Consider the following 22,458-nt stretch of genomic DNA (forward strand, 5'->3'; position numbering starts at 1 on the left):
CAACATGCCTACGCAGCTCCTTGGCAGCAGACCTAGCAAGTTGCTGGGGGACCCGGCATTCCAGGGTCCATGACTCAGGGGTAGCCTCTGAACCAGGGATCCCAAGTCTTCAAGGGTATCGCTACACTGCAGTTAGGAGTGAGCGCCTCGGCCCAAGTAGACAGACTCACATTAGCTTCGCTCCAGGTAGCACGCTAAAAATAGCATGGATGTTGTGGCTCTGCAGTCTTGGGATAGCCACCTGAGCTCAGACCCCAAGAGGTCAAGTGGGCTCGAGAACCTGAGCTGCTGCCTGAGCCACAACGTCCACACTGGTATTTTTAGAGTGCTAGGTCAAGCGGAGCTAGCTCAAGTCTGTCTATCCCAGGCTGGGAGGCTCACACACAGCTGCAGGGTAGACATATGTGAAGCTCTCAGACAGTCTGCCACGCAGACTGTCTCTGAATCAGGGACCCCAGGGCTTCCAGAGTCCATGGCTCTGGGCCAGCCTGCCAGGCAGACTGCCCGGGAACGGGGCTGCATGGCTTTTCATGGAAAATGTCAGAACTTTGGGGGTTTGTTCTGAATCAGAATTAAACCAAATAGCAAAATCCTCCCTAAAACAGATTCCCTTCTTGTTGCCCAGCTCTACTCATTAATACATTTGTTAACTGTTGGATGGTCAGTACATAATGAGCAGGTGAGCTTGGTCCTTTTCTTATTACACAGGTGTTCACATGACAAAATTACATTTTACATTAATTGGCCCCCTTGTGGCAGCATCAAGTGAGAGGTCAAGGACTGACTGGGCTACAGAAGTTGAATTTTTCTAAATTGGGTGGTGTGTCTACACCAGCTACAGATTCCAGTTAAAAACTGAGTTTGTCAAAACATGTTAGAGAGCATGTTTTAAAACATGACCTGGTTTCCTAGTCTGGACATGCCCACAGGGTGTATCAACCATCCCAGGTGCAGGGTGGAGGAAAGCTGAAAGAGTCTGAGAGGTTCCAGAATCTGAAGAACTGGAGACAGACTGAAATCCTGGTGCCAGTGAAGGCAATGGGAGTGTTGTCACTAGCTTCAGCAGAGCCAGGATTGCAGCTGGGGTCTATAAAAGGAACTGAAAAAAACTCTTAAAAAGTTGAGAACTTGGATGACATGGGCTACGTTGTGTCCTTGTTTAGCTTCAGGGAATTAAGGGTTGATCCCTTCCTGACACCCAGAGTGTGGAATTATCCCAGTATGTGTCAACCAGGGAGCTTTTGGTACCTGAACTTTGTAAGGCACAGTCATGATCAGGCACTGGGTTATTGCTGCTGGGAGCATTTTCCCAGCGACTAAAGTTCATATTTAAGGTCCAGCCATCTATATCTCTGTTTACCAGTAACTACTGTAGATGTTTATTGTGCCTTGCATCCTCAAGGGTTCCAATGCACTTATTTCCCCCCCCCCCCCCCCCCCCAATAGATATTTAGGTCAGAAGGGACCATTATGATCATCTAGTCTGACGTCCTGCACAACGCAGGCCACAGAATTTCACCCACCACTCCTGCAAAAAACCTCTCACCTATATCTGTGCTATTGAAGTCCTCAAATTGTAGTTTAAAGACTTCAGGGAGCAGAGACTCCTCCAGCAAGTGACCCGTGCCCCATGCTACGGAGGAAGGCGAAAAACCTCCAGGGCCTCTTCCAATCTTAGCAAACACTGTTGAAATGCAGCTACCTCTGAACTGGAGGGCAGAAACCTACACAATAGTGAGTGGATGGGAAACATTGGCCAAGTCCTCCAGAGGTAGCTTCGCCTGTTATAAAAAGTGCCATTTTTTAAATGATACCGAGTGTGGGGTTTCCATCATTGGTCTAAATCTGTTCCCATTGAAGCCAATGGTAAAATCCCTGTGGCAGAGCTCCAACCTTGTCCCTGTGGGTCCCGCGCTTCCAGGCAGTTTATGCTAGCTTCAGAGGCTCACTGCAACCCTCCATGTAGCCCTTCTCTCTCTAGGGCCAGGGATACAGTCTACTGAGCCCTTTTCATCATAAGCCAGCAATGGAGGTTGGTGAGAGAATTCCCACAGTCTCTGTTGCTCCTATGGCCTCATGCCAGGACAGTTTAGCATCCTGTCCTGACAGGGGCCTGTTTTCCCCTCCCAGGAGGTGTTTCTGTAGTGGTGGGTTGGAGGGAACCCAGGCCCACCCTCTACACCGGGTTCCAGCCCAGGGACCCTAATGGTAGCAGCTGTTGGCAGCCAACCTCTCACTGCCAGAGTTGCTACATTTCCCCGGGCCATTTCCCCACAGCTCTCCTGCTTCTCCCTTCTTCACCCTTACCAATGACTTGAGAGTGTCTTCATTATCCAGCCCTTCAGCAATACTTTCTCTCCTCTGGCTCCTCTCTACCTGACTGGAGTCAGCCCTTTTATATTATCAGAAGGGCTTTAAAGTCAGGTGGTCACATTAGCTTAATGGCCTCACCTGACTCTTTGCAGGTTAATTGGAGTCAGGTGTTCTCATTAGCCTGGAGCAGCCCCTGCTCTGGTCAGTCAGAGAAAGGAACCCTGTTCAGCCAGTGGTCAGTAGACCCGTCTTTGGCTCCTCTGCTGAACCCGACTGGCCTGGAGGGAGGAGGGAGACTGCTGCTCCTGCTGGGCCGTGGGCCCTTGCTGCTGCCACCACTGCCCCTGCTCCAGCTGCTCCCCTGGCCAGGCCGGACACCACCCACCCCCCTTCTCCGCTACCTGGTTGCTGGCTAGCTGCTGGACTCCCCCACCCACCCACCCTTGGGTGCTGTTGCTACTGTTCCAACTGCAGCCCCTTGGTGGGGGGGGGGCTGCTGGCCCGCTCCCCAGAGGGGGGGAGTGAGGGACCCCTACCCCAGCCGTTGCCGCTACCGCTGCTGTGAAGACCACCACCACCATCAACACCACCTGTGAGGGGTCCTCTCTGCCTGCCTGGTCACCGGACTGCTGCCTGAGAGCTGCCAGACCCCGAAGGAGGAGGGGACGAGGCCATCTGCTGCTGGGGGAGTGCACACGGACTCTGTAGACCACTGTGGAGGGGGCAAGAAAAGCTGAGTGACCTTTGGACTGTGCTCTTGTGGTGGGGGTGCTGACTGTGTTTGCGGGGACACAGGGGGTGTGGCGTGGAGCCTGCCCCCTAGTCCATCAGTGTGTCCCGTCCCGTCCCCCTCAACCACCACCACCGTCGGCGCTGCCCCCCCCCACCACCCCCAGTGGACACTCACCATCTGCCTCAAGCTCCTGCTTCTGGGACTCCGCTGCTTGCTTGGCCTGCTGCCCCCTTTCACCACCTTTGGGGCCTGCAGCAGCAGCCAGCCCGCACTGACCCTTTTCTTTGCAAGCGCACGTGGGTGCACATGCCCCCCGCCCCATCCTGGATTGACCCCCTTCCACAGCCGCCAGCTTTGTCCCTGGCTCCCTGCCCCATTTTCCCCTAGCAGCCTTTTTGCCCTCCCCTTTACCCCAGCACCTAGCTGACTTCAGTTGGTTTGCCTGCCCCGCCCTTCTCCCTCTGCAGCCCTTGCTTGTTTGCCCCGCCCTTGCCTCTGAAGTCAGCCCCTTGGTTCCCTGTCCTGCCTCCAGCCTGGTTCTCCCTCCTCCCCATGTGATACCCCTGCCCTGCTTGGCCCCTTACTCAGTGCGCCCATGTCCCCTCCCATGCGCTTGTGCCCTTCCCCCATTTGAGTTTGCCCCGATCTCACTACACTCCCCCAGTGTTGTTATTACCCCCCTCCCCTATTGCAGCTAGAGGAGCCGTTTTTTTTTACCCCGAGTCGGTGACTGTCCCTCACAAGCCCTTGAAAGCCCCCCCGTCCAGCCCATCCCCTTTGGCGCCCTCCTCCCCTGCCTGCAGCCTAGCGGGGAGGAGTGGTTGACCTGCCTCCCCTTTCCCCTCCTCTTTCTGGTGTCCTTCCCTCCTTGCCTGCTCATTATGGCGGGGGATACGACGGGTGGGACCCCTCCAGCAGCCCTAGTTACCCCTCCCCCGCCTGCCCCCCTCACCCCCCCGAGCCTCTACCTCAGCCGCTGCTGCCAAACCACCTGTCACCGCCCCCGCCGGGGTGCCGGCAGCGGCGGGCACAGGGGTAACCTCTGTTGCTGCCACATCCCTCCCCCCCTTAGATTCTGGGGGAGCCCCCCCAGCCGGCGGGAAGGGCCAGGGTAGGAAGAAGGGGAAGGGCCCTGCCAAAAAGTCCAGGCCCTCCATGGCAGGGACTGCCCTCACTGCCGTGGCCCCGCCACCAGCCGCGGCCTCCCACCCCGCTGCTCCTTCCACCAGCTCTGCGGGTGTCCCTCCCCTGGCCCCCAGGGCGTACGCCAGGTGCCGGCAGCCCCCCTGCCTACCGTTACGTCATCTCTCCCGCCCACTGCCTCCGCTACCAGCTATAGCGGCCGGGGCCCCTTTCCCACCATGACCAGGAAGCACGGCGTCCGTTGCCTCCTGGTGCCCACCTCGCCCCACATGGAGACCTACGTGCGGGCATTGGCGAGGGCGGTGGGGCCCACGGCCATTGTGGCGGCCTCCAAAATGTACGGGAAGGTGGTCTTCTTCCTGGCATCGGAGGCCGCTGCCCAGGAGGCGGTGGAGAAGAGCCTGGCGGTGGGGGGCGTGTTCGTCCCCCTCGAGCCGCTGGATGACCTGGGCGTCCTCCTGGTCCTGACTTCCGTCCCTCCCTTCCTTCCCAATGCCGCCCTGTTACCTGCCTTCTCTACCCTGGGGAAGCCCATCTCTGTTTTGAGCCCTCTCTCCTTGGGCTGCAAGGACCCCGTCCTCCGTCACGTCCTCTCGTTCTGTCGGCAAGTGCAGCTGCAACTGCCGCCGGCGGCGCATGACGGAGAGGTGCTTGAGGGGTCCTTTTTGATCCCCTACCAGGGGCCCCACTACTGGGTGCATTATTCCACGGGGGAGGCCCGGTGCTACCTCTGCCGGGCGATGGGGCCCGTCTGGAGGGACTGCCCCTTGGCCCGGCAAGGAGAGGCATCCAGGACCCCCGAGCCCCGGCAGGGCGCTAGCCCCGTCATCACCGGCGCCCCTGGCTGCCCGGTGCCCGAAGCTGCCCTTCCTCCCACTCAGTCCATCACTGCTCCTGCTCGGGCCCAAGGGGCGCTCCCCCCAGCACGCCCAGACGAGCGGGAGAGCCCCGCCCCTGCTGCCTGCAACTCGGCGGGGCCCCTAGAAGAGGGTGTGGCAGGGGTACCGCCAAGTGTGGGAGAGGACCCGCCCCAGGGGGACTCTTCCCTCCCTTATTCCGCCCCACCGCTGCCTCCCACGGTCCCTGAGCCATCGTTCTTACCCCCTGACCCGACCCCTGTTAGCCAGCCCCCCGATGGTGCCATGGAGGGCTGGGCCCTAGTCCAGGGGAAGTGGGGCAAACGGAAGGCTCGAGCTCCGTCCCTTTCTACCAATGCGGAAGCCCCCCAGAAGACCAGAAGGGGGGGTGCCGATGCCGAGCCCTCTGCCTTGCCCGCAGGTGCACACCATCCCCTGCTGCCAGCTGGGGAAAACGTGGCAGCACGGGAAGGCAGTGCCGTCCCTCCCTTAGAGTCCCTTCCCTCGAAGGACCCCGATGGAGCCCCACCTGCCCCATTACCATCTGCAACCACCGTGAGCCTCCGGACCTGGAAACTGTTCGCAGCGACCAGGTCAATGGCGGCCTCCGTGGGGGAAGATCTCCTCGTGGAGCCCCTGCTACACAACCCCCAGCTCCATATGCAGGCGGCGGAATCCCCCTCGGTGCGCCAGAGGTTGGTCCTGGCAGAAGTCACCAAAGTCGGAGACCTCCTGGACTACGATCGGGGAGACTGGCTAGATCCCCTGACGCTCGCTCAGCGCATGGGGCTCTCCAGACCTCGTACTGCCCTGCGCGTACTTCAGGAGGTGAGGGCTGCTTTGCCGCCTGCTGCTCGGGTTTACCTCGACCGGGTCCTGCGAAACGGTGCGCCCCGCCTACCCTCCACCCCGGGCCTTCCGGATCTTTTCATCGGGCCCCTGCCCCGTGGACCCGACCGACCCCCCCACACCTTCACTGCGAGCCAGCTACGCGAGCTGCAGCCGGTCCGGTTCCAGACCGCGCCAAAACAACATCTCTACACGCTCGTGCTCCACACCCTTCACGTCCTCACCCTTGCATCCTGCCCTGACACAAAGTGGCGGGACCTCCTGCCACCTCTAGAGGGTGAGGAGCCCCGGTGGGGCAGCCTATATTCCACCTTAGTCCCGAGGCCCGCCGGGGATATCAGTTGGTGGCTCCTTCACGGGGCCGTGAGCACGGGCGTGTTCTTGGCGCGGTTCACCCCAATCCCGGACACCTGCCCCTTTTGCGGCATGAGGGAAACCCTGGCGCACGTCTACCTGGAGTGCGCCAGGCTGCAGCCCCTATTCCAGCTCCTCATGAATATTTTGTTAAGGTTTTGGTTGCACTTTTCCCCTCACCTCCTTATCTATACACTCCCTGTCCGTGGCCCCACTAAGTCATGGGACCTCCTGGTCAACCTCCTCCTGGCCCTGGCTAAAGTGGCCATCTATAAAACCAGGGTGAGGAGGTTGGCCGATGGAGTCTCCTGTGATTGTGGGGCCTATTTCCGCTCCTCTGTCCGTTCACACCTCCGCGCAGAGTTCCTCTGGGCGGCCTCCACTGACTCCCTTGATGCCTTTGAGGAGCAGTGGGTGCTGTCCGGGGTCCTCTGCTAGGTGTCCCCGTCCGGTTCCCTTCTTTTGACCCTTTGACCGCACTCCTGTCCCTGTTGTTCATTAGTTGTCCCCCATAATTATTTGGTTTTCCTTAGGCTGGGGGGGATCCTTTAGCAGTGGGCGGGCTTTGCCCGCCCACTTCCTGGATCCCCAATAAGGCTATTCTGCTTTACCCAACTGGCCTGGGTCTATCACACCCCCTATTGACTTCAATGGGAACAGAGACAAGGCGGAATTTTCAAAAGCACTCACCCTTCATCTGTATGTCCACATGCAAACAATACTGGCTGTTTAGGTGTCATCCAGAAAAAATGCACTTCCAGTAACTTGCATAGAACTCAATGCATCTATATCGGAAGAATAAAGGGATGAGATGACCTGGAATTTGAACTTGTGCTTCACATGTATCTAGGCATTAGGAACGTGATGTTGAGGCCTTTGAGGTAGCTTATTTAGCTTGCTATAACTAGACCTAAAACCATCAGTAGCTGAAGTCTAGAGAACTGTAGCAAAAATAACCCAGGCACTTGATTAATGGAGACTGAGAACGCCTTTCAGCAAATGGGAAGCATGCCCTGCTAACAAGAATGATTTGCATGATTTTATCTTACAGAGCCCTGGCCTTGGAGGCTGGGAAACACAAATTGGACAAGGCATTTCAGAAACCCATGGGGAGTCGTTTTCCCAGACACGGCCAGAAGGCGGGTGGCAGTAGGTTTCCTTGAAATCAGAATTTCAAAGAACTGGAGATGCAAGGCTCCTTGCACACTAGAGAGTCAGCCAAGTCTACGCTAGAAAGTTTTGTCAGTATAGAAACGTTAGTAGGAGTGTGGTTTTTGGTGACATTTTTATACTGGGAGGATACCCTATTGTAGACATATCAGCATAAAAAGGCTTTTGCTGGTACAGTGTGTTTTGATCAAGGAACCGGTATCAGCTATATTGGCAAAAACACTTTCTTTCCACTACAAGCCGCATCCACACTAGCAGGTGGGTTGCTGGTGTAGTTGCACCAGTATAGCTATGCTGGGAAACCTTTTCTAGTGTAGACAAGACCTATATTCTGAAGAGGACAGATGTAACATGTCACCTCCAATTAGGATGAAGCTAAAAACATTCCTACATGCCTGACTTGCTAGTGACTCTGAACAGAGATCTGAGGAGGACTCAGAGAAACTAAATAATCTCTGGGTGACAGCCACAAAGTACGGAAGAAATTATCCCAGTGCTGATTGTACCTCGTCACTTACTTAGTGTAATCATGTGTTAATAGCGTGACTAGGAGATGATGTTTTGCTTTTCTTCTCTGTGGACTGTGTCCTTTGTGTGCTTCTCACAGCACTCCAGACAGCAAAGACTCACCCTGTTCCAGAGCAGCAGTACCAGGTTTAACTGAACGCTGGGTTGTGTACCACGTTCTTAGATGAGTAGCACAAATGTTTGTGTTTAGTTGCAGAGTAGCAGCTGTGTTAGTCTGTATTCGCAGAAAGAAAAGGAGTACTTGTGGCACCTTAGAGACTAACCAATTTATTTGAGCATAAGCTTTCGTGAGCTACAGCTCACTTCATCAGATGTTTCCACTGAATGCATCCGATGAAGTGAGCTGTAGCTCACGAAAGCTTATGCTCAGATAAATTGGTTAGTCTCTAAGGTGCCACAAGTACTCCTTTTTTTTTGTGTTTAGTTGTAATTTTGCTGATGTTTTTCCACATACTTTTTAATACCTCAGGGAAGCAAAAATATCCAGATCTGAGCTTCTCATGATATTTTGGCTCCTGGATGATGGAAGACCAGATGGTCCCTTATCTGGGGCCATTAAATGGCAACCTGAGATCAAAGAAAAAAAATCCCATGATGCCAAGGTATTGGGGGTACATTTTAATTCCTGCAGAAAGCCATTGTCTAAAGAGGTAGCTTAGTCCAATGGATATAGAACTGGCCTTGGACTCACTGTTCTAACTGTGGCTCTGCTGCTCATCTGCCCTGGGACTTTGGGCCAGTCGCTTCATCTCTCTTGCCCAGCCTGGAAGTTCTTTTGGGTAGGGAGTGTCTCTATGTGTATATTCAGTGCCTAGCACAACACGGCCCTGATCTTGGTTGGGGCCTCCAGACACTACTGCAATAGTATTTATTAATCACAATGTGAGTCCTGCTCTTCTGTTGGCCTCAGTGCCCAGGTTTTGCTTAATTTGCTAATGGTTTGAAACTGATGAGAAGTTAAAGGGCAGCAGCGGAGTGATCAGTATTTGTGTTATAAATTGTCATGCTCCTTGGTCAAAGGAGGCTGTACGTTTCCTACAAGGTTTGCAGTGCCCATGGGATGGGGTAGGCCAGAGCTGGCCTGTTATTCTGCTTTTCTGGATTCTTCTGAACCTTCCAGTGCTTCAGTGGCATCCGAGCTCTGCTGAGGAATTCCAAGCAGACGCTGTTGCTCTGTGAAGATCCTAGTGCAAGACAAAAGGGATCAGAATACGAGAGAGAGAAGGGGGGAGAGAGAGAGAGAGAGGGCCACAGTTCCCGGATCTGCCCAAGTCAAAGCTCTGCCGGGGGCTGGCTGCTTTCACTGTGACAGGCATATCAAACCCCTGGGCCCAAACACTGAGGCTTAGAGAAAGGTCAGGAGAAACGTGCTGCCTGGACCAATCTCAGAAAGAGTGAAGGGGCATTTTGTGAGACAAAGTTTCACACCCTGGCAAGAGGGTGAGATGAGGGGCAGGGTGAGAGGGGGCCCGTGGCCTGGCCCTCTCCACAATGGCCAGCCGCGCAGCCTCTACAGTATGTGCTTGCTGGAAGCGCTGCAGAGGGAATTGTGACCAAGGCAGGGCTCTGCACGTTGGCCCCTCTCAATGGGCTTGGAGGCCATCAGCCACACTCAAGACCTGAGGGGCGAGACGGGAGATTTGTGTGTTTGAATTATCCCCCTAGACATTTTTCCGGTTGAATTCTCATGTGAGCCATGAAATACAAAGTACATGACAGAGAGAAACAGAATGATACAGTGAGCAGGTCAGAGATCACATGACATCCAAGAGCACAGAGCTGTGCTTCTCCTTCACCCACCGATCAGCAGAGCACCACACTGTGGTGTTTGCCCCATCACTTGCTATTATCCATGCAGTGGCCACTATAGACAGCTGTGATTAGCAGCCAACAGGAAGCCAAGAGGCTGCTAAATATCAGGGGAGTTCTATTAGAATCCTGACTTCATCAACAGCATTCTGGCTGAGACAGCCACATTCGAAAACACACCCTTTCGCTTTATAGCTTGTTATACAGGCACCACTTGAGCTGGAATCCTATTTTATATTCTTCACACTATTTAAAATTTCCTATTCTACTCAGGACCAAAATTGACTTCATACGCTCTAGCTTTACAGTATAAAGATAAGCCTCTCCTGCCCCCAGCCTGCTGTGCACCCTGGGTGTTTTTTTTTTTAAAACGTTTCTTTTGATTTTTCAAGGACTAATGAACTTTACTGGATTTACATCGAATTCTGCCTCCAAACTTAAATATGGAAGTTTTAAATTCACTTAGGGCTAGTCGACACCAGATGCGCTAGGTTGGTGTAACTTACGTCACCCACGGGGTGGCTTATTCACACCATTGAGTGACGTAAGTTATACCAAAGGGTAGTGTAGACAAGGCCTTAGTGTACTATATCCACTGTGAACCAGGAGGGAGGGAGTAATTTCGAGTAATGGGGGGAAGTTGGGTTTGATTTTTTAAAATTAGGTCTTATTAATTTACTAAACTGAGTCCCTTGGTATTGTACCTACCCCACAGCATTTACTGCACAGATAATTTCAAACGCACCACTGAAGAGAGATGCCAGATTCTCATTGACTTGCAAAGGGAATTAGGTGCGTAACAGTCCTTAATGCTTTTCAAAGTCACCCCCTCATTTGGCCTCAGCATCAGGTAGGCAATGGGTGGGGGTTTGGGAGCACGCAACGACAGGAACATGGGACCAGACTTCGGGTCACTTGCAGTAATAAGCAGTTGTTGCTTATTCGACAAACAAAGAAATAATCCCATTTATCCACCCTTTTGGGGGGTAGGAAACAGGCCTGCTAGAAGAAGGTAAGCTCTATGGCACAGCACATGGTGATATGTCCTGTGCATATTACAGTGGTGTGGTAATCCCTGGCTGGGGACTGGAGGTGCTAGCACAGTGTAAATAAACCATGATCCTTCCCACCACCAGCACACCATTCGGCTAAGGATCTCAAAGCACTCCCCAGACACCCATTAGCTACACATTGCAGCCTCCCTCTGAGGCAGGGCACTATTAACCGCATTTTACAGACAATTAACCCAGGGTACAAAGAGGGAAGGTGATTTGCCAAAGGTCACCCAGCGAGTCAGTAGCTGAGGGATCCAGGAGCCCTAACTCTCCATATCTCGCTCTGACCACTATACAACACTGGTTCCTTGCACTTCCATCTTGAACCTCATCAGTTTACCACTCTGTGTGCTCTAGTTCGTACTCTGCAACGTGCTTTGGAGGGTTGAAAACACTGAAGAAAAAAAAAAGATAGAAATTAGAGAAAGAATCAGCATGTGTGCGACTAACATCTTCATATTCACCGCTCTCTAGTAATCACAGTGAAATGATGTCTCCTCTTCCAAGTACAGCAGATATTGCAGTTAGCAGAGATGCCTTCAGAGCTACGGCCCTAGTTCAACAAAGCACTTACACATTCACTTAAGTACTTTGACGACTTAGAGCCACAATTCTGAGTTTTTAAATGGACCTCTATCAATCAATCCACGACAACAGCATCATGAAAAAACAGACCTCTGCTCACTGGGAGCAGAACCCCTGCTTTGATCCAACAGGCTTATACCACAGCTGGCTTATTTCTTTTTCATTTTCTCTTTCCAGATAGCCTGATTACCCTTGACTGATGTTGAGAGCAGGAAAATTATAGAGTCAAGGGTAATTTTGTCCTTTCACAGACAGTGGGTCCCTTGGACGTGCAGATTGGAAGGTTTGGGAGAACATGAAAAAAATAGTTTGCTTATTCAATTTCCCTTTGTTTTGCCCTTCTGATGTGTGATGCCCCACCTACTCCTCTGTGCGCACAGTGAGCCCCCAAGGGAGGTTAAATGGACACGGATCAGATCCAGCAGCCATTCATCTGCCTCCAGTTTCATCTCCATGCAGAGTCCAGCCATGAGCTGTTGTAATCTCCTAATGGATGGCTCAAGAGTAAATGCCTTTGAAAATATAAGAAGCAAGAATCAAACCGATGCACATTCTTATTCCACAGCTGTTCTTCATGTCTGTGCCAACATGCTAATACCCTCATTACAGTCAGGTGAATTCCATCACACTGCTATTGCCCAGCCATTGACTCTGTAGGCTAAGAGGTCAGATTACTCCCCCTCACCAATACATGAAGACAAATTTCACTGTGGATGTCCAGGAGTTCAATTACCCTATTCTAATTAATGTTCAATTTCACACACATACCCTTTACAAGCAGCAGGTCTCAGCCAGGGGTCTGCAGACCCCTGAGCCCTTTCAGGGGGGTGCAAAGCCCCACTACTGCAACCCAGTGCCCTGAGCTGGGCTGAAGCGGGAAGCGGCGCGGGGCTGAAGCCCTAAGCTCTCCCTCCACGCCCCCTGCTGCAGCCGGGAGTGTCGCGGGGCTGAAACCCCGAGCTTCCCCACACCCCACTGCGGCCAGGAGCTTGGGGGAGGGAGCGCTGAAACCCTGACACAGGCAGAAACCTTGAGCCCATGGGCAGAGTTGAGGGGGCACCATGGTGTTGCCCCCCACAACTGCAGTGTCTTACCCAGAGTGGGGCAGCCCTGGAGGCAGCTCCACCCCACACCTCCTCCTCTCCCCCAGTCCTCCTCAGGCTCCACCCTCTGGCCAGGTCCTAGAGTGGAAGCCAGAGCCAGGCAGTGAGGGGCAGCTGCTCCTCTGGCTAGTGGTGCCATGGAGTGGGCAGACGTCACATTCCCCCATCTGCTGCTGGTGCCAAGGGTTGTGGCTGCTCCTCGGTCCCCTTTGACTGCTCATGCAGCCAGTCAGAGCTGCCCAGGCTGCTCTGGGACCAGCAGAGCCCTGGGGGAGCAGCCACCAGCACACAGCCCCAGACAGATGGATGGCCTGCTGAGGTGAGTCAGGGTGTAGAGGTGGTGCTCCCTCCCTGGACCCTGTGTGCAGAGCTGACCAGAGCCCCACCAGCCCTTGCCACCCCACCCCTCCACCCCACAAATAGAAGTCAAACTATGCCTATGCCCACCTGGCCCAAAGCCCCAAGTCCCGCCCCGTGGAGTTTTTCCTAGCATGTTGAAGTGGGGCTCAGAAAGAAAAAAGGTTAAGAACCCCTGCTTTACAGGATTGTCAAATGGAGCAACGGTTAAGGAGATCAAGTACAAGGGCACAAATTCTGCCCTCAGTGGCACCCACACAACCCCACTGGTTTTGTTTGAGTTGCATGAGGAAAACGGATGGCACAATTTAGTTGATATGACTATATGGTAGGAACGAAGTGGGCCATAGCTTGTCAAGGTTGGTGCTTCTCACAGCCAGACATGACAGATGATAGGGGCTTCTCTTAGTATTGTTCAAAGAAGAGAGCTAGGGTCAGATTTTCAGAAGACGCTCTGCTCTCATATTTGCACAGCTCTGCTAGCACTTTCACACCAAAAACAAAACATAGAAAAACGCAAAAGCATTTAAGTCCCACTGACTTTCAAGAGTACTTGTACTCCTAAATCACTTAGGTGCTTTTGAAATTCCGACCTGTAATTTGCACATGCAGGCACAACAACTTAGCACAGAGATGCATACAGAATTTTCTGAAAGTTCTAGCTTCTCCAATTTAATTCATTCAATTAATTGCCTGAGAAGAGAATGCCCTGTGTTCTGATCTGCACCCTGTGCATTTGTCCTAGATATCATAGGGGCTGGAGCACCCACAGGGAACTATTAGTGGGTGCTCTTCACCCACTGGTAGCCAAGCTCTCCTTCCCCCCGCCCACCCCCTCCTCCCCCTGAGCGCACTGCGTCCCCACTGCTCCGCCTACCTCCCAGCACTTCCCACGTGGCTGCTGCCAGACAGCTGTTTGGCAGCATTAGCATGCTCGGGGAGGCGGAGGGGGGGGAAGAGCAGTGGGAACATGACATGCTCAGGGGAGGAGGCGGGGAAGAGGTGGGGCCAGGGATCTGGGGAAGAAGTTGGAATAGGGGCAGGGAGGGAGCGGACTTGGGGCAGGGCAGGGCCGGGGACAGGGGATTAGGCACTCATGACAAAGAGGGGAAGTCAGCGCCTATGCCAGATATCCCTCTATTTGACAGTCTATTGTGCTTCAAATCTGCCCTAAAACTCAGCACTTCTTTCTAATTCTTACCTGACAAACATTATTGAATTAAGAAAAGGAGGACTTGTGGCACCTTAGAGACTAATTTATTTGAGCATAAGCTTTCGTGAGCTACAGCTCACTTCATCGGATGCATTCAGTGGGAAAAAAAAATGCATCCGATGAAGTGAGCTGTAGCTCACAAAAGCTTATGCTCAAATAAATTAGTTAGTCTCTAAGGTGCCACAAGTCCTCCTTTTCTTTTTGCGGATACAGACTAACACGGCTGCTACTCTGAAACCTGTCATTATTGAATTAGGTGCCTGTGAATCTCAGGATGTCACTAAGGATGGACATCAGGGCAAAGACACATAGTGGGGAGGCTGCCAGTCTATTAACAGAGCAGATTAACTCATTATTTGTCCGTGTGCTCACACTCTGGTGCCTCTTCAAACATGGACTGAATCTTAATGTTGTGTCCTGGGGATTTAGCTGTTAGCACTGTGGGTTTGTTGCACTGCAAGCATAAAATCCTCCAAAACAAACAGGGAAGCAGTTTGTTACTAAATGGGAGTTACATAAACCAGAGTTGCCATGAGAAAGTAGGCAACCAACAAGACAAACACTCGGTGAACGTGTGCACACACACACAAAAAGTAATCAACAATGACCAATCTAGAGCATTAGTACCCCACTCCACTCCAGTCAAAACCACTTACACCCAAATGAGACGTGTCTGCTGTTGGAATGTGTGACAAGACCCTAGCTTCCAGCAGCCCTCATGGAGCTGTACACAATGTAGATGCAGAATAGCTTATATTTGACTCGCTGTTTTTCAGATGTGGTTTACTACAGTGTTGCCTATCTCAAGAGTTCAAAAATCAAGAATCACAATACTGGCATAAAAATCATGAGGGTTTTTTAAAAAATAAGACATGGGGTCTTTTTATTGGCCTTCTGGGTACACTTGGGTCACATTTTCCAGTTTCTCTGCACTCATGAGGGCTAGATATGTACTTTAATCAAACAAAAATGAAACTGAGGTTCTTAGCTAATCACCTGACTTTGAGGGCTGGCAAAAGCCACCAGTGTTGCTAATGACAGTTTGAAAATGTCCTAATGTAAGTGTAACCCATTGGAGAATTTGTGCTACAGGTCTCCCCACTGTGCCTGATCCGCACAGGAGATGAGTCTATTACAGCCCCAGCTAGAGTCTCAGCTCTCTCTAGCAATTCATGCTTTTAGTTCTGGAGTTCAATCCCCTCTGTGGCAGTTTTCACATAAGTGCCTTGAGAAAGGCCTCATGTAGTGAATCGGTGGCAGATCTGAGCTCAGAACTCAGGAGCTTATGGGTCCCAGTACCAGGATCAGACCACACTGTGTAGTCAGGGTTGAAAGAGGAGTAAGGGGGTTGAGAAAAGAAAATGCTACTCACTGAGAGTCGGACTTGGAATCCAGATACTTTTATAAATGAAAGGCAACAGGGGTTACACAAATGTCTGTGAACCTTCTTGTGTTGTTACCAAATGATGTAGACCTCAAGACAGATCCAAATGGAATGGGTGGTTGAACCTTTTTCTTAACGCTGGTAAGTACAGCTAGTACACAGCAGTGAATTACATTCCACCCACCCCACGGCAGCCCGGAGCACAAACACAAATGGAAGTTTGCTTAGAAGATGAAGCCAAAGGAAAAGTGCTGTCACCAATGAGGCATGATTGGCAGGATGGCAGAAGGGCCTTCCTCTAAAAGTGTGGCTATGATACCTTTATCATTATGCTGTAATTAAATGCACCAGTCAATGCTCTAAGATTTACCAAATGCCCAGTAGTGAAAACAAACATAGCAGCAATGTACAGAGAAGGTGGAAACAGAATTAAGACTAAAGACATCTTTCAGGACCTCAGCCATGTGCAGCCTCTAGCCCTCAGACACTATTAGGGATGGCAGAACCCATTTGGATTCAATAGGGATGGATCAGAATCTTTGCACAGAACTCAAAGTGGACCCTGAAGCTTTGAAATAGAAGAACCTTTAAAAAAATAAAAAAGAATAGAACTTTCTTTCATTCATTTGCATCTCTTCACTCCCTACTTGCCGTGGGGATGGGGAGTGGGAATAGTGAAATGTCACAGGAGAGTTTTCACGGCATTGCCAGTCCATCAGTGGGTTAACAGGAGGGGAGCAAAGAGGTCATGCCCCACTTCTAGACAAAGGCGGTTTGGTGCAGCATCCAAATGTTTGGACTTTACATCCAACCCCACCTGTCTTTCCAGGGCCGCCTCTCACTCACAACACGGTTCTAATTCACCAGTGGTCTAAGTATTGGCATAAAAATTGTCTTACCAGGACAGCTCACAGAGCCATCTTGATTGGTATCCTGCATCCCTGGCAGTGTTTCTGTGGGTTGTTTCAAATAAGCACTTGATTTTTTTTATGATGCTATATTTCTGTTACATTGACAGCACACAGAAATTAAAGTATTTTATGTTTTTGTCTTTCTGGAAGGCTGCAGCATAACACTGCTTTATCTCTGAGAATCCAGAACCAAAACCAGAGAGACACAAAGCAGGTTGCTCCCAAAGACAGCAAGACACAACTCATCCCATCTTGTTCTAGGCTGGGTCTTTGCAGATTGAGTGCAGAACAGTGAAGACACAGATCCCACACTTCCCTACAGAGCTCCTAGCCTGCAAGCAGGACCAGAAAATCCCTTAAAATTACAAGCGACCACTTTAAGCGTAACACAGTTTCAATGCACACACTTACTCCTTCTCATTGTCAGAAAGAAGCAAAAGACACACTAATAGCCTACGACACCACTGCTGCATTCTCAGCAAAGATGGGACAAATCTATTGCAGGATTGAATGCTAGATATCAGGACTCAGTAGTGCTCTAATATTGAATATGAACACAAATAGATCACCACATCCAGAGAAAAAGTTAAGTTACACGGAGGCAGTGAGATTAGGAAGTGGTTAGCACTGTGCATCCACCAATAAATCAAACACCTGCATCTATATCCACTATGTGCAGAGGACCCAGGAGTGATGGAAATCAAGACTGCCACTCCTTGGAATCACAAAAGGCTTTGGCACCAGACTACATGCGATGTGAAAGCTGGGGAAGGACAACCACCACCATGCTCCACTCCTCTGATTTAGAAATCTGTCTAACTCAGCCTAGCTTGTATGATCATGTCTCATTTATCCCACTGTGTCAAGCTATCCTTCAGCGGCTCAAGAGCATGAGTACCAACCTCAGGACAGATTGTTAAGAACCAGGGCACAAACCCCATATTGGTGATGAGGTCTATACTTAGATTTCACCTGTCAAGTGTGAAATCCTCTGGCACTATAACAGCCTAACCATGGAGTCAGACAGTCAGTCCCTTTGGGTACTCCGATCTATCTTGTCACCTAGGCAAGCTTGCCTTTCTGATAGATAGTCCCTTACACCAAGTATCAAAGCCATATTCAGGTGCCAAAGGACCAGTCACTTATCCCAGGTCAATTGCACTTTAGATCTCACACCAAAAACACCACTTGTTCCCAATCCTTTAATAAACCATCTGCAGATTATTAAATATAGGAAAAGGAAACGAGAGCTATTAACAAGATTAAAGCAGGTAAACATCTACACACAAACCAGTTCCTTTCTTACATTTCTAAAAGTAATAGAAGCTTCTAGAATAAGCAAGCTTTATACGTCCTTTAGCACTAACCCAAGCTACACACTCGGGATCTTTTGCTTACATCTAGTCATCATTGCTCCCCAGAGTCCAAGCAGCATAAAGATACAGTCCCTTCCTGTTAGGGGTTTTATTCCCTTCCCTGCTTCTGCTCTGAGCTGATGGGAGGAATTCACTTGCATGACTCATCTTCACCGGGGAGGGGGGGTGAGAGAGAGAGAAGGGGAGGGTAGAGTAAACAGCAAAGTCTTTAGTCCTCTTTAATGTTCCACACTAATCTGTCTGGTGTCAGTGGGCCTTCTTTGATGGGCAGGACAGAACACTTGATGGAGAGCAACATTTCACATTAGCTGCAGTGTCGCTCTCCTGTCTGGTGATTTACACCATTACAGAGGCTTACACTGTGGGATACAGAGGTTATGAGGGAGATTAATGCATGCAGCAATTTACAAGCATTCCATAAAGCGCATCCATCAACCACATTCTCATAATCCTAAAACCTGTTTTAACAATACTTCACACAGGTGAGCCAGACTGGTCCCAGCCCTGTATTTGTCAGTGTTCATGCCAAGGTCCCCATGTTTCCACTGAACTGGCATCTTGACTGCCAGCAACACACTGATCAACCCATACCTTCCCTGCTGATGACAAGGACGGAAGGGGATGACAGCCCTGGCCAACACCCCAGACCCTGAAACTGCGGAGGCTCAAAAGCCTGAGAGCAGAGGGTGAGGAAACCACTGCTAAATCGCCTCACCCCAAAAAGAAAGTGTCAGGCAGTAGCAGCAGCACAGAATAGCATCGCCTCTAGACCCACCTTAGCAATGCCCTCCCCACAAACAGCTACCTGCTCCTGCTGGCCTAGGGGCAGAATGACCATTAGGGCCCCATGAGCAACATGAATAGTTTTGGCCCAAGGACAGATTTCAGATGGGGTTGGGACTTGGGACTTTGATGAGGGATCTGTGACTTGGACTCCAGACTCAATTTAGTGTCAGTGCCAGGCTGGGTGGCTTTGGGTCTCTGTATCTGATGTGAAAAAAGCAGGGACTTTAGTTAACAAATACAGCAATTTTTGGAAAACATTTACAGAAAACTCACCTCCTTCTAGGGTTCAGCTTCATAAACTAAGATAAACCAGAGTACACATAAAATTCACTTCAGACCTTCTCCCCAGGGCCTCCTTCCTCAGGACTGCTCAGCACACCCCCTAGATCCTCTCTCTAGGGAATCACTGCCACCAGGCACCTGCACTCGTGATCAGCAATACTCTCTTAACTCTTTCCCAACAGGAGCAACCTCTTCCAAGAGGGGAATGCAACTTAGGCCTGTTATAAGGAATGAGAATCCTGATCAGTCTGACAGGACTGAAGCTGGCCCTTTGGATAATGGAGGACCATAGACTCACAGGCTGGTATATCCCCTCTTGGGTGGATGTGGCATAGCTGGCTCTGCTCCTCCAGAACCCCTGACAGATAGCTGCTCCAGCCCTGCAGGGGTCTCTTTTCTCATGACTTGGACAGGGCCATCCCTAGCTATTCTGGGGCCCTCAGCACCCCCGCAGGGGGTGTATGTGGGGCCCCAGACCTCCACCGGGGGGGGGGGGGGGCTGGTCCCAGGCCTCCGCAGGGGTAGGGGGCTGGCTTGGGGGGAAGGAGGGAACCACCCCCCAGCACTCACCGGCGGCACGGCTCAAGCCAAGTCCCTGCACTTCCCGCTGCCAGTGAGTGCAGGCCCAGCCCTGCTGCGCTCCTCAGGGGCAGAAAGAGGCGGGGCTGGGGTGGAGCAGGGCGGGAGCTTTGGGGAAGAGCCAGAGCAGGGGCTGGAGCAGTACGCAGCTGCGCAGGGCACCAGGAAATTTGGTGCCCCAAGTTCCTTGGTGCCCTACGCAGCGGCGTACTTTGTGTATGCATAAGGATGGCCCTGGACTTGGACTAAAAGTGACCTGGCTGGAGGTCCCACACCTCCTGGAGTAACAGAGTCCAGTAAACTAAACTCAGACAAAAATAACTCTTTATCCCCTACCTAGGCTCTCTCCTCCACAGACCCTTCACCACTTCCCAGGCTCTGCAGGATCAACCTCCCACCCTTGTGCGGAGCAGCACCTCCAGGGCTTTCTCCCTGGCTCCAAACTCAATAGTCCTTCTCCATCTTGTCTCAGGGGGTGTCCGCATCACCTTTCCCAGGGGAACCCAGACTCTCCCTCTCTAGGCTCCAGGCCAGGGACCCTGGAGCAAGCAGCTAAGGTCTGCTGTCTCCCTGGGCCTCTTCCTAGATTGGCCTTCCTTCAGGGCCTCTCCCAGAGCCCCTCCCTAGGCATACATCCCAGCCTGACCTCTCTAATCACTGGAGAGGCACTGCCATCTACAAGGCTCTTCCCCTGCTTACCGGCGCTTCCTCCTGTTACACTCCCAACCTAGTTCTTTCTCCAGCTGGGCCTCATCTTCTATTAGGCCTGGCCATCCCTGCCCCCACCAAGTGCACTAATTACTCTCTGTCTCCAGTTCTCTCTTTCGTTACTAGAGTGGGATACATAGAGAGGGGAAAGGGGGGCTTTGACTGGTAATTGGAAGTTTTAATTTCATACATAACTCAGGTGGTTTGGAGTTTGACTGGCTCTCTGTACATACTTGCACGTTGACAGTCATGTCCTCAGGCCCTCACTCAGCTTGGACTCAGTCATTCCCCAGGCAAAGCAGTCCTGTTGGGGACACTGGGGCATGGCCACTAGGTAACTCGAGGGGATGGAAGACCACGAGTGTCAATGAAGCCCCCTCGCACTAGGCCCAAGTGTCCTTGGCTCCCACGCCTGGAGGCACACACAGCAGTTATGCTGAGGATCTGCAACAATATGTTGCAGAGTCAGACTGCCTGAAACTAAACAAGGCCAAACAGGGCAGATATGGAAGAAAAATGCTGAATAAAGCAGCTTTATGTATAGTTTAACAAAGATACAAAAAACAAGGGAACTAGCTGGTAACTGGATTGGCTGGCTATATGGATACTTAGGGCAGCTTGCTACTGGATAAGTATGCTGAAGAAAGGATGTATAAAAACCTGTGTAACTTCCTGCTCTGTGTGCAGGATTTGAGATTCTATTCTCCCTGTACCTTTTTGAAGCTTCAAATAAACTTTTCTGCTTCTCCACCCCGTTGTAATTATTGGGTGAAGCATACCGGGTAGCGAACCAACCCCTGCTGTTGTTTTGCCTCTCAGCACTGGGTGCCGGCAACAGTCCCAATCACATACCTGTCATGCTCCTCCCCAGAGCTGTGTCTGGTGAGTTCAAACACATCTGGCCAAGGTCTGAAGTCCCCTGCCAGCCCTTACTCTGTCCAACTAGGGCTGCCCCCAGTCCAGGTTTTCCCAGGATCCTCCCTTTTTTGAGGTAGCTGTTCTGAAAAATCTATAAGGGTGCCTAGTGTCCAAGGAGGACAGCCAGCGACAGGGCAGCTTTATGGGCTGAGGGTCACCCCAGATGTCCCAATTTGTACCTCAGAGATGGGAACTTTACCTCCAGCCCCCATTGATTTCCCAAGTCTGAGTCAAGATGGCAGGATCACACCCCATGGACGTTTGTCTGAATCAAAATATTCTTGCCCTCCCTAAACCTCTGTCTGCCCAGCCCCCCAGGCCTATCGATAGGGGGTGTCAGTGCTGATATGGTTGCACTCGACTGCTTTAGGAGATCATTCCTTTCCCGGAGGCGGGGCCCAGCTTCATGAATCATTGCTTGCTTTTCAGGCTCTGCTTTGGGAGCCCAACATGCAGAAAGGGATCAATATTTAATTTGTCCACATCTCCTTGTATTTTTTCCAGAGTGAGAGCACATTTATTTGTTAGAGAGAATGGAACCAAAGTTCATCCCACAAGGGTCCCTGGCTGGGGCAGACGAGCTGGGGAGGGGATCTGAACCTCCTGCCCTGGTCTCTCTCAGCTGTGCAGCTGCCTGACCGTGTGCTTTACATACGCTAAGATGCAGCTCATGCTGTTTCCTAGACTAAATGATTATCTAGATCAGGGGTTCTCAACCTTTTTCTTTCTGAGCCTTCCTCAACATGCCACAAAAACTCCACGGGCCACCTGTGCCACAACGACTGTTTTTCTGCATATAAAAACCACAGCTGGCATTAGGGGGTAGCAAGCAGGGCAATTGCCCGGGGCCCCATGCCTCAGAGGGGCCCACATATCTAAGCTGCTCAGGCTTTGGCTTCAGGCCCTGGGTGCAGGGCCAGATTAACTTTCCCATGGGCTCGAGGCTATTAGATTTTGTGGGGCCTCTGTATCCAAGTCTTTTTCCTGGTAGGGAGTTTGGTGCAGGAGGGAGCTAGGGCATGGGATTGGGGTGTAGGAGGGGACGTGGGGATCTAGAAGGGAGTTTGGGTGCAGAAGGGGATTCTGATCTGGGGCAGGAGGCTGGGATGGAGGAGGGGGTGTGAGGTGCAGGCTCCAGCTGGGAGGCACTTACCACAGGTGGCTTCCGGCCAGCGGTGCAGCAGGCTCAGGCTGCCTGTTGCCTGCCATAGCCCCACGCCGCTCCCAGAAGTGGCTGGCTGCTAGCACGTCCCTGCATGCCCCTTGCGGGGAGGGAGGCAGTGGGTCTCCGTACGCTGCCCGTGCCCACAAGTGCTACCCCTGTAGCTCCCACTGGCCGGTTCCCAGACAATGAGAGCTGCGGGGATAGCGCTGGGAGCAAGGGCAGCGCGTGGAGCAACCTCTCCCTTCCCCTCCCCACCAGGGGCCGCAGAGATCTGCCAGTG

At 51.9% G+C, this 22,458-nt stretch overlaps 1 long non-coding RNA gene across 2 annotated transcripts; it reads right to left on the reverse strand.

Moving 5' to 3' along the window:
* Window positions 1–8,447: 8,447 nt before the first annotated feature.
* Window positions 8,448–20,087, reverse strand: LOC122461387. 2 transcript variants are annotated; one of them, XR_006283247.1, is made up of 3 exons: window positions 20,034–20,087; window positions 18,800–19,026; window positions 8,448–9,131 (listed from the first exon to the last, which is right to left on the reverse strand). It is a non-coding gene; the product is annotated as an uncharacterized LOC122461387 (long non-coding RNA). The 2 variants fall into 2 exon arrangements; XR_006283248.1 differs by lacking the exon at window positions 20,034–20,087 and adding an exon at window positions 19,804–20,026.
* Window positions 20,088–22,458: the final 2,371 nt, after the last annotated feature.

Source organism: Chelonia mydas, chromosome 8, assembly GCF_015237465.2.
Source record: "Chelonia mydas isolate rCheMyd1 chromosome 8, rCheMyd1.pri.v2, whole genome shotgun sequence".
In the NCBI taxonomy this organism is placed as follows: domain Eukaryota; kingdom Metazoa; phylum Chordata; order Testudines; family Cheloniidae; genus Chelonia; species Chelonia mydas.